We start from the raw sequence: 13916 nt of genomic DNA, 5'->3' as shown, positions 1-13916 counted from the left end.
TAGAGTATCCTCACTTTTAAGAGAAATGTTTTCTTATTTGAAAGTTGACTTGCAATGGGCACTGTTTTTATAAAATGGATGTGAGGATTTGGGGAACTTCAAGGAGGATGCATATATTCCATTTTAACATTTTACAAGCAAAAATACAAGAAATTGTACTTCAAAATGTATAGTACCCACTTGGGTACTATGGACTTATTCCAGTGATGCTGCCATTGCTTAAACATTCTAGAAAATCCAAACAGATTGTCTGTGCTTCAGAGCTTGGGGTAGAAAAGGATATCATTTGATACATTTTAGAGAAAAGGAAAAGAGACCCCATGATATGGAGAAACCAATTTGTTCTGGAATGAACCTGCAATGTTGGTGACTATCTTGAGCATGGGGCTGCTTTTTTGGTCTAGTAAGTTTAAACAATTTTTTAATTTACTAATGGATTATCTCTGGTGTCTATCGGAGATTAAAAATGGTGCATGACTGTATTCCAATGAAAAGTTGTGTATAAAAATTAGGCTGTAGGCACTAATTGTGTGACCTCTGCCTCTGGCTGCAAACTTCCTCATGAAGATGTGAAGAATGTGTGATACACACTGAGTCCAGAGTGGGTGGGACAAGGAATCCAAGTAGAAGATCAAAAGACTTGATCACAAAATCAGGGTCTTGTGTTGGACATTTATATAGATGCATCAAGGAAGTGAAGCCATAAATACATATCAAGATAATTTATATGACTTTTACAATCTGTAAAAGGTAGATTTGTTTATTGAACACAAGTTTGTTTCCTTACACTAAAGAAAATTACTCCAAAGGAAAAAAGGTAATGGCATTAATGAAAGCAGAAAAGGTTGGGCAGGAGATGAAAGGTATAATCCTCCCTTGTAGTTTGCCTAGGAGGATAGAAACCCAGTGGTGGGGAGAGAAAAAATGATGGTAGGTATGAAGAGGAGATGAAAGCAGGGCAGATCACAGGGCCAGGGGAGAAGAGAAAGTGGGCCTGGGGGAGAGAGGACAGACTGTCTACAGATGTGCTCAGCAGGGGGTCACATGTGGACAAAGTTGCGTTTTTCCAGTGTGGGTCTTAGGTGTGGAAACAACCAGGAGTACTTTGGTGTGATTTCTGATTGATTGTAAAGCCAGTAAGTTGCTCAAAAACAAAGTATTGCAAGCAATTCCTGCAGTGCTTTGAGTAGCAGTAACAGTGTCATTGGAATAAGCCCCGGTTACCCCAAGTTAGCTCATTTGGAGGAAGAGAAAATGCTGTTCCAGGGACACCAGGGAGTCTGACCTTGAGCTGAGCTCCCATTCCTGAAGAGACCTGCCTGTCCTGGAGCTCTCCAAGCAGGAATGGCAAATGGGCTTCCCCTTGCCTGGCAGCTCTCAGTGCTTCTCTCTCTCACTCCAAGCTTTGCAAAGGTCCGTAAGGGCAGCCAGCACATCCAGCAGATAGGAGTTGTGGCTTCCACTAGCCATGTCTAACACCTGTGCAGAAATGGGGCTTTGTGGATAGATGTAGGCTGTCCATCTATTATACTTGGTCTATACACACCATCCTCCCTTTCACATTTGAACTTTCTTCTTTCTTTTCTTTTGTCACCCTGAAATCCCCACCCATTAAAGACTCCTTAGGAAAATAGATATTTTGTTAAATTCATATTCCACTGTAGGTCCTTGAATCATTTACTGCTTAAAGCATTCAGTCTTATTCTGTGATCCTTCTCACACCAGGCTAAGGTCTGCAACTCTCACAAAATTTGAGGTTTGTTTGTTTAACCCTTTTTATGCCATACGTGTCTATAGATGCAATTAAATTCAAAATATCGTAGCATGTGGGGATGGTTTCCTTTTTGGACACATGGCTGCTAACTGGTTAAAAGATTAGAGAAGGCCAAGAGATCAAATAATTTAGATATGGTTCACTTCAAATTAGTTTACATTTCTTCGATTTTGGTTCAGATTTCCTTGATGCACTATTTTCTGTGTCAGCAATAATACTAATGAAATTACTGATAAAATATGTTTGGCAAAGGTACAAAGATGTTTTTTGAAATATGTGTACATGAACTGAAATTATGTTGGAGGGAGGAGAGTACCTTAATGCAGAGGGATGGGATTTTAAAAAATATTTGTACTTCAAATATAAGTTTTCTGCATTGAAATCTATTGTTGATAAATTAAGCAGCTCATTATTTGAAGAGCAGCTGCTATTACTTTCAAGTGACATCTACCCACTGACTCTTATGGAGGCTCTATGGCAGGGGTGGGCAAACTTTATGACTTGAGGGCCACAATGGGTTCTTAAACTGGACCGGAGGGCCGGAACAAAAGCATGGATGGAGTGTTTGTGTGAACTAATATAAATTCAAAGTAAACATCATTACATAAAAGGGTACGGTTTTTTTGTGTGTGTGTTTTTTTTTTTTTTTTTTTAGTTTTATTCATTTCAAACAGGCCGGATCCGGCCCGCGGGCCGTAGTTTGCCCACAGCTGCTCTATGGGGTGTGTCATGTTAAACTCACTTTCATTCATACAATAGGGAAAAAGTTGAATAGGACCAGAGGGAGGATTACCATGAAGCATCTGCAATCACTGTCATGAATCTCTCAACAACCTCCCTTCACCACTTACAGAAGAGAAGGTCGAGGAGAACTGGACATCATTAGCTCTTTTTTATATAGTTACTGCAGAGTGTAAAAATGAGACCCTATTAATTTCTTTCTCCCTGTGTGTAATTTACAGTAAATCCTCTTGGATTCATTTTTTAAATTATGATCTTTTCAGAATAGTGACAATTTATGGGTCAGTGCACCTGTTTTGTTTGATCAGAATCTCTAACCTTCCCCAATGGTTTCCCTTTGGAATCACAATGTAGATACTTACATAAAACAAGGTAGGAGGACACCCAAGGATGCTGTCCAGCCTGACCACCCTTTCATAATGGCAAAGTGTTCTCCTTCCAAAACTGCACTCACTCCCCCCAAAAAGGCTAGTAGTATCCTCTCAAGGTCATGTTCAGGGAAATCGGAAATGTATTAAGTTTGTTTCGCATAATATTGTTTTTCCATAATTTATAGCATTTGAAGAGACTACTGGAGAACAAGGGGAGCAGAGCTGAAAATGATAAATGGTCTGTTTGTCACATTTGTTGCATCTGTAAATAGTTGTCCTGGAAGCTTCATTGGCCCATCTCTGTGGAGATTATTTATAGGGAACCATCACCACCTGTGGGATTCCTCCTCGGTGAGCTGAGGTGGCTGGTAGCTTAGATTCAGCTCTCCATTTGACCAGGGACAGCCTGGGTTTGATTCAGGGACTGGATTTGGGGGTTTATGTGGAAGAATAAAGAGGGAAGTTGGTATTTCTGAGGCTAGTAAAGCAAATAAAGAGGGAAAGGACAGGAAAACCACAAAGGTGACCAACAGACACAATTTCCTTTTTCCACCGTGTGCTGCACACTGCATGTTGGCTCTGTGTCTCTTTCCCGTATTTTGTTCTCAGTGAAAACGCCGTTTTGAGTTTTCTGGGCTTAGGAGCTTTTCCAGATCACTAAGCGCTTCTGCAGAGAGGGCCTGCTGGGGATCCCATCTGCAGCTCTCAGCTTAGCCCTCAGTCCCAGCAGAGTTGGAGGAGAAGGTAGGAGAAGGCAGTGGAAATGGGGATTCCATGAAGATACTGCTTGTTAAAACTGGACCCAAAGCAGCTGCCTGCATGGGGCTTGGTGTGTTTCTCAGGTCTCTATTATTCCCAAGATATTCTATCTAACTCTGTTTACTTTGATTCCACACTTGGTTTTGAGAGGCAATGTGCTATAGTGGGAAAATGTACTTAATTTTAAATGGAAAGATTTGGATTGAGTCTCATTTCTGTCAGTAACCAGTTAGCTATTTGGCTTGGAGTAAGACACCTCGCCCCTTCTTTTAAATGAGCCCCCAAAAGTTTATGTTACATAGTTTTCTGGAGGTTCAAATGAAATAAAGAATATAGAAGTTGTTTATTAGCAGCAAAGGACTGCACACATGTTGAGAGGTAATTTGCTTGATGAAATCCAGAAGGTGATGACTTCATCAGAGAAAAACAAATAATGAAAGAAAGAATATGTTTTAAAATTAAAAGTAGAATCTCATTTTGAGTATTTTTAAAAAGTCAGTGGACACTGTTTCTGTAAACAAATTCCTATTTTATCTGACCAAAAGCATTTTTTTCTGAATCAATCAGATCCACAATTGAGACTTTTGGAGTGTCCTTTTAGCACATAGTGGAGGACCATTTCCTTCTAAGAGAGGCCTGGTTAGGGCAATAGAATAAGTGGATTTCTGCAGCTTCCTGGTCTCTCATTGTAGGACATTATATCCCTATACAGTGTCACAAGGTGATGCATTGTGCCTCTGTTTCCCTTGGGTATAATGTTGCAAAGGACTCTCTACTCAGTGGGAAAAGTGTAATCCACTATGCCCTGGAGTTCCTTCTTCAATGGTATGAGCCATAGAAAATGGAAACATACCAGCTTCCAAAAGAAGAAGGGAAAGGGGAAGAGGAAAGAGATCAGGGGGTAGAGGAGAAAGAGGAAGAAGAGAATGGAGAAGAGAATTAGAAGAAGGGAAAGAACAAACAATAAGAAGCAGCAGCAGCAGCAGAGCACACCTCTCTGGGCAGGCTTGGTCTGAGAGGGTTTAGACCCCCACTGTGGGCTCCAGATGAAGCGCCCATGGCATGGCCTTATACGTGAGGATTACTAGAGCCCCAAAGAGTCATTGCTAGAACCAAGATCTTAATGTGGGTACAGCCAGATTGAGTAAAGATGAGTAGCTGCTACCACCAAGTTAACTGGGAACCTAAAAGCATATAAACAAATAAAACCATTTTAAAGATTTTGATTTCTTAAAATCAGAAAGAAAATTTCAGTGAGAAGATGAAATATGCAATAATGCCATCATAAAAACCAAGTTGACAACGTGTGTAGAAAGTACGTTATGGCTGGCAGAGACTTAGGAGAAGCAGAGGACAAGTGGCTGTATCTCTGTCATTTATCACTTACACCAGTGACACTTTAACTATTAACTTGTGATAGTCATGTTTGAGAATCCTCAATTCATATATAAAATGAATTTAGAAAAATTAGGATTAAGAGAATTTAAGTATATATATATATATATATATATATATATATATATATATATATACACATATAAAGGGCCATCACATCCAAGACAACTGAATGGATGACAGAACAGGTTAAGTAGGGCAACAAGGCTGGCAGGGGGGTTAGTGAGGGACAACCAAATGACTGAGAAACAGGCTGTGTGGGGTGACCAGGCTGGCATGGGGGGCAGTGAGGGACCACCAAACGACTGAACAAGCAGACTGAGGGGTCCTGGATTGGAGAGGGTGCAGGCTGGGCTGAGGGGCACCTCCCCACCCCATGCACAAATTTTGTTTACTGTGCCTCTAGTCCAGTATAATGAAATCGAGTGTTTTTTATGTGCCAGGCAAGGTGCTACATTTTGGGGATACTGTGATTGACCTTGGCTTACCTAGAACTAACAGATTGGAAAAAAAAACAGTAATTAAAATAAGTTAGTTTTTTATTATACATTATGAGATGATGTATAAAAAACTCTTGTATAACTTCTGGCCTATAGTGAGCTTTCAATCATGGATCACTTTATGTTACTGGTACTTTTCTTCAGTTAACATTTTTTAAAAGTCAAAAAAAAAACAACAACAAAACACTACATTTTATTTTCCTAAATAATGAATAAACTCTGAGCAGATCTCTGATATTTTAACATCTATAATAATAAAAGTGTAATATGCTAATTAGACCAGACAGCCAAACTATCTTCCGGACATCATTCCGGACGTCCTCCCAGACGTCCTTCCAGATGTCTGTCCGGATGAAGCCTCGGCAGCAGGGGCCAAGGCAGAGGCAATTAGGAGTGATCAGGCAGGCAGGCAGAGTGATTAGGGACAATCAGGCAGGCTGAGGAGTGGTTAGGGATGATGAAGCAGGCAGGTAGAGTGGTTAGGGGTGAACTGTCAGGCAGGCAGGCAATTGGTCAATTGGTTAGGAGTCAGCTGTCCCAGATTGCAAGAGGGATGTCCAACTGCCAATTTAGGCCTGATCCACAGTTGGACATCCCCTGAGGGGTCCCGGATTGCGAGAGGGTGCAGGCTTGGCTGAGGGTCACTCCTCACCCCCACCCTGGTGCACGAATTTTGTGCACGGGGCATCTAGTAAGCAATATAAAATTATAGGAGGAATCAGGATGCTACAATGTACAAGTAAAGCCAGTCTCATGGTATCCTAGATGAGGACAGGTAGGCAATAGCTGATAGTGCAGAATTGCAGAGGCTTTTTAAAAATAGGAATCTAATGTGCAGTGAACAAGGCAAACTCCAGGCACATCAGGTGAGCACTGTGGCTCATGTGACCTAATGACAAACCTACCTTAACACCGTTGGTGGGATGAATTATCTCATTGACCCACCTCTCACACTGTGACTAGTCATTACTCTTGGGGTATTGTTCAGTGTAACAGGGTAAGAAATAACTTATTGACTCCTGGAAGCTGTGGATGATGGATTTTAAATCCCTGGCTGCATTCATAAGGCACAGAAGCTCACTGTATTGATGGGGGAATTCATTAGCTGCCCACCCTGTAGCATCATATGCTTAAGTCCCGATGCTGTCACTGCTGCTGTTTTATCTTGTTAGTGTTTCCTGGATAGATGGCAGAGGAAACTGTACACCTGTATTAGCTTCAAAGATAGTACCAACAGCCAGACTTGTCATTTTTCAGCCTGAGATGACAACTTTGGAGCCTGCAATCATTTAAAGACATTTAGAGAAGCCCTATTGATGGACCCAGCTAACCTTCATCCAAAAGTCAATATATACTCAGGATAAGAGGAAATGATTGACAATTAAGTCTCACATTCTATTCTTGATTCCTCAGTTAACCTCTTTTATTTTATTTTATTATTTTTTAAAAATATATTTTATTGATTTTTCCACAGAGAGGAAGAGAGAGGTACAGAGAGTCAGGAACATTGGTGAGAGAGAAACATCGATCAGCTGCCTCCCGCACACCTCCCACTGGGGATGTGCCCGCAACCAAGGCACATGCCCTTGACCAGAATCGAACCCGGGACCCCCCAGTCCATAGGCCAACGCTCCATCCACTGAGCCAAACCAGTCAGGGCTATTTTATTTTTTTAAAGAAAAATTTATTTGTCAAGTTTCACTTAGCGCAATACACCTAAAAGGAAATCACAATACAATTAAAGATTTAAATCAAGGCTTCGGAATTTCATACAAACACCAAGACCAGAATCCCAAAGTATTGGTATTGCGTCTCAAAATTTCCCCATTAATTAAAAAAAAGCTTAAACTTACATACCTTGGGAGTTATTAAATGAAACTAGAATTAACAAATATGCCAAATATTTCACTTTTAATTGTAGACACAGCTCCTATATTGAGTTTTACAAAAAAGCATGTTTTTCAAGATGCTTCCACAAACAGTGTTCGATGTGATGTGGTGTAAAAGCAACATTTAACATATTTCAACTTCTTTAACCTAAATATACTTACTGTTTAACTACATCCTACAATAGAACTAACTTGAGAAAAACTAAAAATTGTTTAACAGTTATAGTTTACTCAACTTAATTGTTACATCCTAGATGAATATTTGTGTTCAAAAATAATGAACCTTTAAGTCTTTAGTTCAATCCTGATTTCCACTTAGAGTAAGCATAAATCACAAGTTGGTATTGCAAAAATTATTACTTTTGTTTCTACTTTAAAATAATGTTGACCAAGATGATCAATTACATTCCCCATCCACCACTCATACTAGTTATGCTAGACATCCCTCCCATTCCCTTTACTCCCACAGATGTACAGCATACACTATTGTAGTAGCTGCTGTTCACTGCTCCTTGGCTGCCTATGCAATGTTTGATTGCAAATCACTGGAGTTTTCCTGTAAAACTTGCTCATATCCACTCATGCTCTTCTGGCCACCATAGCCACCTCCATAACCACCACTCAGCTGCTGGCTGGTTGGGCCACCATAACTGGACTGGTTTGCATAAGCACCACTGCTTGCTCCTGCTGTAGAATTCAAGAAGAGTTCTACATATCTGTGTTCATAAGCACCACCACTTGCTCCTGCTGCAGAATTCAAAAAAAGTTCTGCATATCTGTGTTGCATATTTGCTTTGTCTTTTGACATAGCTGCCACAGCATCTTCATGAGTTGCAAACTCGATATCTGCTTCACCAGTTACTCTGCCATCAGGACCAATTTCAATATGTACTCTCACAGGGTTGAGCAGTGAAAAAAATTATAAATGCCATTCTCAGTAGCTCTGTAAAGTAATCCCCACATTTGTCCAGTGTCCAGTTGTGCTCTGGAAAGTAGAGCCACCATCCCCATATATGTGGTCAGACATTCCTAAAAAACAGTAATTGAGGTCTCCTTGGTCTTGCTCGGCAGACGAAGTGCAGAGTTTTTTGTTTTTTCTTTTCCGGTTTTTTGTTTGTTTGTTTTTCTGACTGAAAAATCCAAAATGGGGCTCAAGGTATATGTTTCATCTATACCAGAGAAAGCAGACCGAGTGGCAAGGCTTTTGTTGAACTTGAATCAGAAGATGAAGTCAAATTGTCCCTGAAAAAAGACAAACTATGAGACACAGATATGTTGAAGTATTCAGGTCAAACAACATTGAAATGGATTGGGTGTTGAAGCATACTGGTCTAAATAGTCCTGACATGGCCAATGATGACTTTGTATGGCTTAGAGGACTCCCCTTTGGATGTAGCAAGGAAGAAATTGTTCAGTTCTTCACAGGGTTGGAAATCATGCCAAATGAGATAACATTGCTGGTGGACTTCCAGGGGAAGAGTACGGGGGAGGCCTTCGTGCAGTTCGCTTCACAGAAAATAGCTGAAAAGGCTCTAAAGAAACACAAGGAAAGAATAGGGTACAGGTATATTGAAATTTTTAAGAGCAGTCAAGCAGAAGTCAGAACTCACTATGACCCACCACGAAAGCTTTATGGCCCTGCAGCAGCCAGGTCCCCATGACAGACCTGGGGCTGGTAGAGGGTATAACAGCATTGGCAGGGGAGCTGGCTTTGAAAGGATGAGGCGTGGAATTTATGGTGGAGGTTATGGAGGCTATGATGATTATAATGACTATAATGATGGCTATGGTTTTGGGTCAGATAGATTTGGTAGAGACCTCAGTTAACCTCTTTAAATTCAGTTTATTTTTTTACCCTGTTTTCTATAAAATAGCAGGTAATTTAATGGCACAGATGATTATTTCCTACAGTTAGGTTGGACTGTATCTTTAGAGACCATTACATTGCTACCATTATTATCACTTCCCACTAATACTAATAGACAAAGTACAGGTATGAGATACTGCATGAGAACTTTGTTTACATTACCTTATTATGAGCTCACAACAACTCAGTATTGTGAGTCGCTCTTAATATCCTCACTTTGTAAACGAGGCAACTAATATTTAATGAGACTGAAGAATTTCCCCAAGATAGCACTTCTAATAAACTGCTGAGCAGGCCTTCAACTTTGGTTCTCTTAATTACTTTCATACTCCTAATGTAGGTATTAGAGTAGAAAGCGTAGTGGTGATCATTTTAATTCAACACATATTTATGAAACAGTAATCTATTTGGATGTGTTAAGAAGTTTAATATAAAGGAGGGGAATCCAAATTGTACCTGAGACTTAGTTTTAAGGCAGCATCAGTTATATACCAAGGAAGGTAAGAATATTATTGTTTGTAGAGATTAGAAACATGTTCATAGACAGGGTTGGTTAGATTTAGTCTCTGTAACTGGAAGAAAGAATATGCCAGGTGAAGTTACGAGCTTGAGGATAACCTCAAAGGAAGAAACCACAGGCTGTATTCTCAATTTGGCGAGGTGTTCTCTTTGACCAGAATAAATGGCTCGATGGAAAAGGCAGGTAGTATGGAACAGGAGAAATAACATATGTTTTAGAAGCAAGTGGTCTGTGATTCAAAATCTAGCTCTGCCCCCAACCAGCTCTATAACCTTGGATGCATTATCTGACTGCTCTGTAAATTGGACATAGTGATAATAATGCCACCTTCCAAGTCTGTGTGAAGAATGATGCATGTGAAAATGCTTAATGAGTATATGGTTCACAGTAGATGCAATACTAATGATAGTTATGATTTTAGGTTTGTTTATTTTATTTCTTCTCATGCACTTTTAGCCTGTAGAGAGGAGGACTTGAACACAAAACTGATAGATTTCTTCTGAAAGCCACCGGATATTGAAAGGTTTTGAGCAGAAGATGAAATGCCCAAAGCTTGGTTTTTAGGAAGAGTATTTTGGGTATGTTGAAATAATGTTTTTCACCGGGTTCAAGGAAAATAGATAACAGGATAGGGTGTAAGTGGTCCGGGTAAAACAAACAACAACAACAACAAAAAACCACATTTTAAGGACTTATTCAAGGATGATGATAATAGGAAGCTAATGAAGATGAAACAAAAGGACATTTCAGAGACAGAATCAATAGGTATTGGTTGCTAGCTGATTGAATGGATAAGTAGAGAAGTAAGGAATGCCTACAATGAGAAGGTTATGATTTCATTATCAGCAACAATAAAATCAAGACATATTTTTTAAAAATGTGTTTTAGGATAAGGTGAGAGTTTTACTTTGGTGATGCAAAATATAAGGCATCCAGGAGTCAATATGTAGAGATTTCCAATTGGAGATGTGCAGTGAACTTGATGAGAGATACAGGGTAGAGGTAGGAATTTGAAATTTTTCAGCCTGGCAATACAGTGGAAGCTCTGAGGATTGCTAAGATCTCCAGGGAGATAAGTGAGTAGGAATTGGGGATATATATGCTTTACAAAATGATAAAGGAAAAGGAATAAAGTTCAAAAGAAAAGGTTAGAGGGTCAGGGAACCCTACATAGTGAAGTTCTACAGAATCAAAGGGATTAAGAGAGGTTTTCAAATACAAGTAGTTCCAGAGATTTTTACCCCCTTATATCTTTTAGCCATACCTCTTTTATCTGAAATGAGTTTGTTGGGATGTGTTCTTTATCTTCACTGGTATTTATTCTAGTTTATAATCTTCTCATCACTCTTTCTGCATTTCTTCCCTTTGTAGTTGGCATGGGCCTTACTAACTCAGAACCAGAAGACTCAGGGTCTAGTCCTAGCTCTACCACCAACTAGCAGTTATATTATGTAAATGGTAGAGATATACAAGGTGTCCTCTCCAAAATGTTTACAGAATTTAACAGCTAATAACTCAATTTTGAAAATTAACACTGCCAAAGTGTATGTATGCATTTTTCGGGGGCACCCTATAGATAATATGCTGCCAACTTAAGAGTATTATGGTGAAGATTGGATGAGAAAATGTACATGACTGTGCCTTGTTACCATTGGGAGAGCTACAAAGTTAAGATGAGTCCGATCATAATAATACAGGCATGCCTACCACCCAGCAAAGCTTTTGATGCCTAGGTGATTGTGGTTGGAGACCTAGAAATGAGGGCCTAAGGGATGCTAAAGTGATTGTAGTTTTCAACAGGAGGGTTAGCAGCCAAGTAAATGGAAGACCAGAGCCAAAATGTGGATGGCTCAGTTACCAGATCCCATTAACTGCTATGGTCCTTAAATGATGTTTTTATCTGGTGTATGTCCTCAGAGATTGCACATCACTCCTTGGAGTGTCACTTTGGGTGAGGCAGCTTGTATTTCTGTTCCTTTTTTAAAAATGACTGTGGCCATTCCTATTGCTTCATTTTGTAATTGTGCAAGGTTCCTTCATAACATCCGTCTATATTTCATAGATAGCAGATTGATAGACACATCCACATAGCACTAATGGAGACAAATACATAAAAATGGACCCAATGAGAAACCTCCTCCCTGGGGGATAGACCACATTATTTTGGGTTATTTGGGTATACTTTTCAAGCCTTCTTACAGTGTCATGTCTACATAGTGACCTAGACCTTCTTCCCCCAAACCTAATTATTATAAGATCACCCCAGTGGGTGACAGTATCAGTACAAATTAAATGTTCCCTTCTCTTAACTGAATGCTACAGGAAACAGAATGGAAGCACATGCTTCACTTTGATTATCATCCATACACTGCAAAACAGAGTGTGCACTTCCTCCTTCAAGCTGTGTGTGTGTGTGAGTGTGTGTGTGTGTGTGTGTGTGTGTGTGTGTGTGTGTGTGTGTTAAACACATGCAGACATTGGGCTGAAATGCAGACATGGTATGTCAGCTCTGGGGAAAACCATAGGAGTCTTTTTTGCTTCTCTAAATCTCTATCTTTTATTTGAGCAATGTCTTTACAGAGATTCAAAGAACATTGTCTTGCAATGATTCTCCAAAGAGCAATTGAATGGTGTCATCCAAAATTGCATATGCAACATATCATAACAGATCCCCTTTAGGAACTGGGAACCTACCCTGAGTTCTCCCCTTATAAGTTACTATAATTTTTGATAAAGAGAACAGAACTCTCACTTTATATATTCAACATGAAAGAATGTAGATGGAACAATAAGAAGGTTTTCCCTGCATTTCCACAAATTGTTTCTTTGTTAAAAGTGAGTGTTCGGTTTAAATAGTACATTAACAAAGGAGTCCCCTATGATATGAACCCAAATCCTAGCAGGAGTACCAAATTTCTCTTTGAGGCATGCAGACTGAGCTCTCAGGTGCCTCTTGAAGAGAGCAACCAGTATTGCAGAATAGCGAGACTTTGTGCCGGATTCTGTATATTTGGTTGCACCTGACATGAGCTGGACAGAGCCCTGGGATATTTCTCTGCTGTAGAGAACAGATTACAGGATTCACCTGGAATAGTGAATGCCACACAGTAGGAAGTGTGTGTGTGTGTGTGTGTGTGTGTGTGTGTGTGTGTGTGTGTGTGTGTGTGTTTAAAAGGCCTAAGCAGAGCAACACTGTTCTATGAACTCAAACTCTACTGCTAACCACCAAAGCCATCTTGTCAACTTTGACCTAGAACTGCTACAGTAGATTTTAGAAACTTAGCCACTGCTTTTCACACAGATCCACTGGAAACACACTATCACTAAGTCGTGTGGATGTCCCCAAGAACTCACCATTCTGTCCACTTCTGTCTTTAGGGTAGTTGAAGATGTGCTTATCTCTTAAGGGGACTTTCTGCTTTTTCTGATGACTACCAATGAGACCAGAGCCACTGTGACCTCCTGACTGTTCATAAACCAGGTCTGCACACTAACATTTCCAAGTATATACAGAAAAGCCCTATGGGGACATTAAAATGGAACTACTGCTTGCTCCAGTACCTCCTTCCTTTCTGGATTCATTGGACAAAAGAGCAAAAATAAAGTATTTTCTTCGTTTTCCCCAGAGTTTGTTGATACTGCACAAACAAGCCCACTTTTCCACTTGTTTCAATTATGCCATTCCTGGTTCCTAATCCCAGTGAATGGGGCATCCCTCCTTTTCCACACTGTCAGTGTAAGCAGATTGGAGAATGTGCTCTGCCAGTGTCCCCTGGTCTTCACCTCATGCACAAATATATTTTAAAATACATATTTTTATATACAAGCTGAGATTTCCAGTTTCTCTCAAAAAGTTGGTAGGTTCAGCTACACTGGGCCAGTGTTCCCATGTGGCATGGGTCAGCTGGAGATCAGTTGGGCAGCAGGTGCCCTTTTATGGACATACCCTCTCCAGTCATCCTCTCCACCCACACTCTCTGTCACATATATCGTCCAGTTTCTCCATTCATCTCTCGGCCTGACCCACCCTGAAGATATCTGATTATGTGTCTCCCCTCACACAGAAGATGAGTTAACTGTTTGGGGATGTAGCTTCACCT

At 40.1% G+C, this 13916-nt stretch overlaps 1 protein-coding gene and 2 pseudogenes across 4 annotated transcripts in view; 2 read left to right on the top strand and 1 right to left on the bottom strand.

The window, feature by feature from the left end:
- NRXN3 (neurexin 3) overlaps nt 1-13916 on the top strand; it is a 1138093-nt gene that overhangs the window by 771280 nt on the left and 352897 nt on the right. The gene's annotated exons all lie outside the window — the stretch shown is intronic.
- LOC132227681 (heterogeneous nuclear ribonucleoprotein H-like) lies at nt 7831-8573 on the bottom strand (annotated as a pseudogene).
- On the top strand, nt 8576-9256 carry LOC132227678 (heterogeneous nuclear ribonucleoprotein H-like; annotated as a pseudogene).

The sequence above is a fragment of the Myotis daubentonii genome, chromosome 1, assembly GCF_963259705.1.
Source record: "Myotis daubentonii chromosome 1, mMyoDau2.1, whole genome shotgun sequence".
Taxonomy (NCBI): domain Eukaryota; kingdom Metazoa; phylum Chordata; class Mammalia; order Chiroptera; family Vespertilionidae; genus Myotis; species Myotis daubentonii.
This window is presented reverse-complemented; position numbering and strand designations above follow the sequence as displayed.